Source organism: Amblyomma maculatum, chromosome 10 (assembly GCF_055883805.1).
Source record: "Amblyomma maculatum isolate TAMU_Amacu chromosome 10, ASM5588380v1, whole genome shotgun sequence".
In the NCBI taxonomy this organism is placed as follows: Eukaryota; Metazoa; Arthropoda; class Arachnida; order Ixodida; family Ixodidae; genus Amblyomma; species Amblyomma maculatum.
In genome coordinates this window covers 69,868,904-69,878,431 of record NC_139353.1, presented here as the reverse complement: position 1 = coordinate 69,878,431, position 9,528 = coordinate 69,868,904, and positions in this window count along the sequence as shown.

Here is a 9,528-nt window from a genome sequence, read left to right as displayed (position 1 = left end):
TTATAAAACAGGGGCAAAATCCGCCCGCCAGACGCTTACGTAGTTTGCACACTGGTTAACATAAAGACCTATTAGCCATAATTTTCCACGTGTTAAAATGAATTCGAGGCCTCCTTAGAGCATTCATATGTCGCTGTTGTATGGTACTACTGTAAATATCACGTAGTTTTCGGTAAACAGTTCAATAATGGGTTATATAAAGCGAAGGGAATGTACATCAATGAAATAAGAAGAGAAGGAGACCGAGTGCGGAACTTTGACAAACATCTATGTGAACCGTACTACACTCCGATGGGCTATCATTTACTGAAAAGAATTATTAACTTCTTGAAACGCATTTAGGGTTATTTGTTATGCTGATATTAAACAGTTGTGATTTGTACAGGGACAAGCGTCGACAAAATATTCATTCCCCACATTTTCCGAAAACCTAGAGCCGAAAGATGAATGATAACTAACGATCAACAATGACATTCAACGTGTTATTGAAGAATTTAGGCTGAAATTCACATAATTATCTTTTTTTTTTCAAAGTTGCCACATGCCTTTTTCTGCCTTACAGGAGGTCACCTACCTTGAATATTAACGAAAATAATTGTTGTAACAGGGTCCCAATGCTGGTTAGTAGGACTGGAGCATCAGGAATAAGCTTGCTGTCAAACTGCTCTTGCAGAATGTGAATACAGTCTAATCTACAGATTACACATTCCTTCTCTGTGGTGCTTAAAAAAGGGATGAATGGTAGTTTATTCAGCGCCTATTAGATTGATAACTGCTAGATACTTCCCCATATCGACTTCGTATTTGACAAATCTTATCAATATACTATTACAAGAACAATGCGAATGTCACTGCTTTGTCGAAAGCGTAGGAGATTATGCGACGGACAGCTTTTCCTGCCAGAAGGACAAAGAAAAATATTCAGTGGTGAGAGGACCCTAGTCTTGAAGAGTAAGTTTCCGAGCCGGTACAGAAATTTGCAAGAATATCGACATTTGGGATGACGACGTCTGATTTGGTGCGCGTTGGAGACACCTGAACGAATATTGTACAAGCTCAGGCGTTGTAACATCATCTGGACGCGCGCCTATTAGGATGTGCAAATGATGCTGGCCGGTTGACTCTCGTTTGTGATGGGATTTAAGCATTCTTCTGTCCCATTCGTGAGTACACGCTCCACGTGGCATTTGAATTTGTTACGCATTTGACAGCCTTTTGTACATTTCTTGCCAAAATAGAATATGTCTACCGCTGCCTCAGAGGTTCTTGAAAAAACAAATTTCTCGTAACAGTTGTTTTGAAAACCGAAATTTGTTAGAAAAAATGAAGTTAGCCTGACTTAATTACCGTATTACACTGAGAAAGATGTGTGTTCACTATTACAGTACTTTTCAGCCGTGAAAATTAATAAAATATTAGAACAATGAAGTATCGCTACCAGAAGCCGTATTGTAAACCAGACTAACTATGGCAAGTGATTGTTTGCTCGCGCAGTCTGGAACTAGTCGACACAATGCACAACTACCAGACAGTGGCCTCCATGTACATAGCACCATTCACGTCGTTCTAACAATCGCGAATGCAAGTTCACTCACGTGAAAAAGCACGTAATTGTTCAGTTGAAATTCCTCTCTCCTCTACGTAACTTTTGCTTACTATTGATCCCCAGCATAATTGCTTAAACTAAGCCAAAACAACAATTGTGCGAAAGCTGAGCACTATCCTTATTTTTGAAAAAGAGTGTCGGGCGAGGCACTGCAACCGGCTTTACGTTTTCATTACTGACCGCATGACATTAACGCAATCAGAAATACATAGTCAAGGTTTTCTGACAGTCTAAAAGAGGTTAGAGGGTGCAGAGAAACAACAATTGGAATGTTCACAATCGCAGCATTTTTGTTTCTGACGAGAAGCTTCCTTTTATTTACACAATAAAACTAGAACTTGAATAGACGTCTTTTCCGTGGCGGATATAGGGAAGCGGAAATTGAAGCAATAAAGACTGATGTGTTGTTGTGAAGCGAAAACAAAAAATATATATATAAAAAGCTTTTAACGTGAAGCTTACTTGTTTGAGGGTGGTAAAGAATGTTATCCTTAATAAACACATATCCTACCTTTAAGAAAAAATGAATAAAAATGGAGAAAGAATGTTTTCAGCGAACGTATTAAAATCACGAAACCCAGTTTACAGCGATTGGCGTAGATAAGGGTAGTTTTCTGATATTTCAGTTCCCTTCGTGATATTCCGGTAAAATAAAAACCGCAGTCGCAAACGTTTGTACAGGAATTTTCGCCCACTGTACTGTGACTGGTTGCGCTTTCTCTGCATAGAGTCTCACCTCAATAGCGAATGAATCTGCGGTGGGTAACAAGCCCCTGCTGACTACTGAAAAGTAATCGCCGTGCCAATAAGAATTCTGAAGACTTTATATGGTGAGAAAATGCACAGAAAAAAAAAATATTTTTGCCGATAGCAGCACAGCCTCTAAAATCCTGGATTTTCACTTGGCACGCTTTGTGAGTTGAAATGAAAAAATGAAACTGCACGCAAAATTTGGGAATCAGGGAAGCAGGAAAGAAGATACAAAATTTAAGCGGCTGCTCTTTCTTTTATTGTTTTCTTGGTATTGCGCTCTAGAAAGAGATGACATCCTGCTTATCTAGATAGTGACGAAGCGCCAATCAAAAACTGCGTACGACTTTGGTCACTGTGATGGTTTTCAGTGAAGAGAGCAGAAGAGGATAGGAAATGAAACGGTGTTAGTTATAGCATAAAATATTAAGAAGAATATGCGACTTATGCAGCCTATTGTCTCAGTGCATCATGGCCAACAGATATCTTGGTATAGGGCTGCAGATTAGCCTTTTGGAACTTCATTAACATTAATGAAAATTACAGGTTTCACAAAATATCAAGCACTCTGATAAAATACATTCTCGCCGACTGTTCGCGTAGTTTAGTGCTATGGCAATCAGGGCTTCAAGCAAAGCTACGCTAAAATAATTATTTACATTTTTATAATTGTTCACTTAGTTTGCCTTGGTTGTGATCGACAAAGGTTACAAGCTTCATTTTGCAGGATATAAAGGTAATTGTTGTTGAATAATTTTCCATGCGTGCTCAAAGCAGTTTCTGGCTGAGAGACATCGTGCTCTTCTAACCGTTGTAACGTCCTGCTTTTTCATAAATGAAGGCACTGGCGATCCGCCACGCAGATTACAAAGTATTCCTGCTTCTTCTTTCTATGTTCATTCGTTGTCTTTTCTACCAGCATCTTTCGATCAGTGGAACTCTCGGGTATGCTTGCCATTCGATACTTGCCATTTAGATCACTGTAATTTCCAAACTAAAGATCGAAACTTTTCAGTCAAGAACAGCTTTTGGACTGATGACGAATGCATTATGGAGTAGCTTTACCTTTTCCTGTGCGTGAACTAAGTATTGCTACTGGTCTTTAGGATGCTAAAGAAAGTATTGAATCATAGCTGTTGAATACCATGAACAATTTCTGCCAATAAGCTGCTCCAACTTCATTATTTTGTGCCCCGAGAATTAGCCTTTTCTTGGACAACAGCATTCGACTGGTCTGGAATTTAATGTGGATTGACGTCATGCTTTCAATGAGTTTCCAGGGCCAGCTAGTGGTAGGTTAAGCTTGAAAAAAAAGTTTATTGGTACTGAGAGAAGAGCAAGCTTAAGCATGTAAATATTTTCTTTCGTGTTCCAAAACTGTTATGTGAAACCTCACGGTTGCACAATCCCTTTCAGTGACACTCTTAATGTGTTACCCCATCATCACCATCAGAATTTTCTTTTTAAGTGTTGTGGTGTTTCGGTAATGAGGAAGGAATTTTCTTCTGAGAATAATTTTAGATTTAAGGGGCTGGTTGGGTGACAGACTTCACACTTTCCTAGCCGCTTCACGTAAATTTCTCATTGTGACCGGTCAGTGAACAATGGTTTTTGTGGGAAGTGATATAAAAGTAGACAACTATATGAATTACCACTGCTTAATTTTCTTCTGGCATGGCAATCAACGTTGTGTAGCGTGCTTTCAGCGTATTCATTTCTCTGCTTCATATTGAAAGCGGATTTCGCATCTTATCCTAAAGTGGAATTAATGATTTATTTTTGGGCGCACATATGTCCATGTGTACCTGCGAGCGCTCCTCGTTTAGATACGATTGAATTGCAAATTTATTAAGGAAACCAAGTGGGTGTTCGCAGGAAGTAAACATTGAGGTTGGAGGGTGTGATCTCGCAGGAGTTGTTCTTAGCTGCGACTATGCATTGTCACCAGTTCCAAAGGTATCCCAGCTCATTTGTGGTAGCAAGAACTTTGACATTCTATGCTCCCGTTGTACTGCAGTTGCTCATATTCCACATATGGCATTTTTTTGCGAAGTTGTACACACTAAGAGTCCGGGCTTGCTAATGCCGAAAGTACGATGTGGAGCCACGATATATGTGCAAGCTAATGTGGTAAACTGTAATATTATAAAGTATATGTGAAACAGATAGTTAACTATTCCGATATATGCCTTACCGTAACTTGAAGAAATATTGGGCATGGGCAACCTCATCAGAAAGCGAGAGAAATGGGCAACAATATAAGAAAGCGAGAGAAATGAAGTGCACACGTTGCTTTAAATAAGTGGAGTTTACTTACGTCATACGGTTTAATATCCCAAAGCGACTCAGGCTATGAGAGACGCCTTATTGGAGAGCTCCGGATAGTTTGATCATCTGGGATTCAATAACTGGTACTTACATCGCCCAGCATACGATCGCTTTGCTTTTCGACTCCATCGAAAAGCGGTATTGACACAGTACGGGCACATTCGATTGAATGAAAAAAATGGCACGATTGCACAGTTCAGTAGCTGATGCCGTCAATTAATCAGCCACTAATATAAAGGAGAAGACTAGCGTAGAAGCGCCGAAAGACTCGTGATAAAGAAGCAAAAGTACTCAAACAGCCACAGCTGCAATTAAATTATTTCGAGAGTGTCAATCGCCGTTGTTTAATAAACCCGACGGACACCATTACTAACGTTTATGCCAAATGCGCCGTGAAAAACTTATCTATTGAATGCATGATTTCACGACCGCGAAATGGCGCTTTCCGCTCTATGAAAAACACATCTGCGGGCTAAAGAAGGTTTTGCCAGCACAGGTGTGACTGTGCCACGCGAAAATATTATCGCTTGACTTGGCCTAACACGCCGACTGTGTATAGGTTGTAACCGAACCCACGAGGGACCTCCGAAATATCGGCACCGAAGCTGTTGCATGCGGTAAGAATACCAGACGCGATATTCAGAAGTCGTAGATTCGGTTCCCACCATTGGCGTGCTGCTTTTTCTTCTACTTTGTATTTAATTATCTTTCATCATAAAACCAAAAAAGTATAAATTCAAGTCAATAGCAATGTGTGAAATTATAAAAGTTGCGCCAAGGGTTTCTTAGCCTTGAGGACTTTTTGCTTGTCTTCATGTGCTGATATATATATCAGCACATTGTAAATTTGTAAATTATGTAAATTTGTTGCCAATCAATCATTATTATCATTATTATCACACATATATATATATATAGAGAGAGAGAAGTGTACGCCTCATCTAAAGAAACATTTATTGGACTCGACGTTTCGACCAGAAGCTGGCCTTCCTGATAAGGCCAGCTACTGGTCGAAACGTCGAGTCCAATAAATGTTTCTTTAGATGAAGCGTACACTTCGCTCTATAGTTTTTTAAAGCGGCCTAGCATTTTAAATGTTATATATATATATTGCCACCTGGTGTCTCCATCTTCTTGCTGCGCCTGGAAGAAGAGGACACTGAAGTTGACTCGCGTGCTGAGCGCCGAACGTTTTGCCTGCTGGTACAGCTTCGTCTTGTCGTCTGTTACGTCTAGCCCTGTTATCCGTGACATATTTTGGTGGAGGTGCTGGGTATCGATCCCAGTATATGTCCCGCACTCCTCCGCATACCCAGGATTCAGGTCCTGTGCCAATTGACACGCCTGTTCACCGCACTAGCCGGAGGAACCTAGGCCTACCACCTGAGCACGGGCCGTTGGAATTCACCACTGCAGCCGCCCCTCGACCTGTCATGCAAACGCCAACGTATTACACTTTCCAGAACCCACGACTGCCTAAGGTTTTCCACGGCTGTCAGACGGAAGACGTCGAAGACTGGCTCACCCAGTTTGAACGCGTCGCCGCATTTAATCAGTGGGACGACGCCGCAAAGCTCAGGAACGTCTTCTTCAGCCTGGAAGATGGCGCTCGTACATGGTACGAGAATCGCGAAGGCGCCCTAACATCGTGGCGCGAGTTCTGCCGCTGCATCCTGGACACCTACACCAGCCCAGATCGCCGAGAACGAGCGGAAAGGGCTTTACGCTCTCGCATACAGATGCCGAACGAGACCATAACCATGTACGTGGAGGACATGACTAGGCTGTTCCGACGATCTGACCCGGCCATGCCCGAAGAGAAAAAGGTACGCCATCTCATGCACGGCGTTAAGGAACAACTGTTCGCTGGGCTCGTGCGCAATCCGCCGAGCACAGTTGCAGAATTTCTTTCGGAGGCAGTCACGATGGAAAGGATGCTCCAGCAGCGGTCTACGACCTACGACAGGCCGGTACTCGCCGCTTCGCTCACGGAGCCGCATTCGGCCTTCGGGGCTAGTCCGGACCTTCTTCGCGACATTATCCGGTCCATTCTGCGCGAAGAGCTCCAGACGCTCTTCGGTGCTCCCCAGCCGACGATCGGCTCTATCGCTAGTATTGTCCGAGAAGAGCTCCAACAAGCATTTCGGCCTTCGGTACCATCCGCTAACCCGCCATCCTTTTCCACCGAGCCCTGTCGGCCAACCTATGCGGACATCTTGCGACGTTCCCCAACCGATTCCACACAATTACCGCCACCCGACCAAGGCTCGCTGTATTCAGCCCACCCCGAACCGTACATCGACAACCGCCGACCACCCTACCGAAAGGCAGACCTGTGGCGTGCCCCAAATCGGCAGCGCCTGTGCTTTCACTGCGGAGAACCTGGCCACCTGTATCGACAGTGCCCATATCGACAACTGGGACTGAAGGGTTTCCCCATCGACATGCGTAGCCCTCCTTTAGGCCAACGACCCCGGGATATTGAGGACTACGTAGCCCAGCAGCGCATGGCGCCAACTTCTAGACGACAGTCACGATCTCCGTCTCCACGCCGACTATCATCGCAGCCCAGCTCCTCCTGGATGGCGCAGCGACGGCCGTCTAGTCCGAGCCGGGAAAACTAAAGACAGCGACCTCAGGGGGCGAGGCCGCTTCAAATCGACGCAACGAAGACCCCCCGACAACGCCACCTGTGAGCGACCGCGACTTGACGGCCCCGACGACAGTTCGTACACGTGAAGATAGACTCTCGCTGGATATACCCGTGGTCCTCGACGGCTATAAGGTTAGCGCATTGGTAGACACTGGTGCTGATTTTTCCATTTTAAGCGGGAAGCTAGCGGCGCTTCTAAAAAAAGTGATGACGCCATGGTCTGGCACGCAGATTCGAACCGCTGGCGGGCATGTCGTAACTCCGAGCGGTCAGTGCACGGCGAGAGTCCAAATTCGCAACTCCACGTTTGTTGTAAGCTGCCTTGTAATACCTGACTGCTCCCGCGACTGTATCCTTGGTGTCGATTTTCTTCGGGAGTATGGGGCCATTATCGATCTCCGGAAGCGTACCGTGACCTTTTCAACTGAGAAAGCGGATGATACTGACACCGCAGACCGCCAAAGCCACGCCGCTCTTCGAATTTCCGCCGAGAGCGTTTCTATTCCGCCACGTTCCAGTGTTTTTGAGACCGTTAACTGCGATGAACTGCGTGACGGAACGGCGGTCGCTGAGGGCAACCAGTCCCTTTTGCTCACCCACGGTATCACCTCGGCGCGGAGTCTCATGCATCTCCGTAACGGCCGATCTGAGCTCCTGGTGACTAACTTCACGAACGAGCCCCGACATCTTTTCCGCGCTACCGCTATCGCATTCGCCGACGCCTTAGCGGACGTTTCTGAATGTTTTACGTTCGGAGAAGTTTTAAAATGTGCACCCATCCCTTGATCGTCTGGATATTAGTACAGATCTCTCGGAAACACAGCAGCACGACCTACGTTCTCTTCTTTTAAAATACAGTGCTTGTTTCGCGACATCATCGAAAATTCGGCAGACGCCTCTTGTGAAAGCACATAGACTCGCAGCACAAAAACTGGGATGAAATTCTTCCCTACATCACATATGCCTACAACACGGCCACCCAAAAGACGACGCGTTTTACACCATTTCGCCTAGTCTACGGACGTGACGTTCAGACGATGTTGGATGCTATGCTTCCGAGCTGCACAGATGATCATCCACTCATGCCAGACGCCGAACAGTTTGCTCAGCGCGCTGAGGAAGCACGTCAACTTGCCCGAATTCCCATTCAGCAACAGCAGGGCACGGATGCACGCCGCTACAACCTCCGTCATCGACACGTCGCCTACCATCCCGGAGAGAAAGTTTGGGTATGGACCCCGGTGCGTCGGCCCGGCTTGTGTGATAAACTGATTTCCCGCTACTTCGGACCTTACGAAGTTCTGCGCCGAGTCACGGAAGTAACATACGAAGTTCTTCACTTCCAGTGGGTACTGTGCAGCCCTCGCGTCGGCAACCACGCTCCGAGGTCGTGCACGTCGTCCGCATGAAGCCCTATTTCACGCGGTAGTGCCCTATGCGCTTGTTTCGTTGTTGCGTAGGACACCTTACCTCGCGCTCCGTCCCTTATTTCTCTTTTTTTTAAGAGGGGGAGTAATGCCACCTGGTGTCTCCATCTTCTTGCTGCGCCTGGAAGAAGAGGACACTGAAGTTGACTCGCGTGCTGAGCGCCGAACGTTTTGCCTGCTGGTACAGCTTCGTCTTGTCGTCTGTTACGTCTAGCCCTGTTATCCGTGACAATATATATATATATATATATATATATATATATATATATATATATATATATATATATATATATATATATATATATATATATATATATATGTATATATATATATATATATATATATTGTCACGGATAACAGGGCTAGAAAGCATTGAGGATCGTACTTTGCCTTTTTTTACTATTTCTTACTTGATAATCACATAAAATAGTAATGTAATGTGTTTAGGGGAAAGATATATAAACACAATGTAGAAGGAAAAGCAACGTGCCGATGGTGGGAACCGAACCCACGACCTCCGAATATCACGTCCGGAGCTCTTCTAACTGAGCTACATCAGCCGCTGTCCCCCCTGCTACTTTCTTGGGTAATAATGTTGTCTGTATACGAACATTCATGTATTATAACGAGCACCCTCATTTCCCATTCATTTATCTGCTTTTAGCTTACGGGGGTCTTGGTTCTGGCAGTCTTGAAGCCATAGGTAGCGTAAGAGGGTTCTAGCACAGCTTTCGCCCTCGCTTTCGATCACGTTATAGGTGACG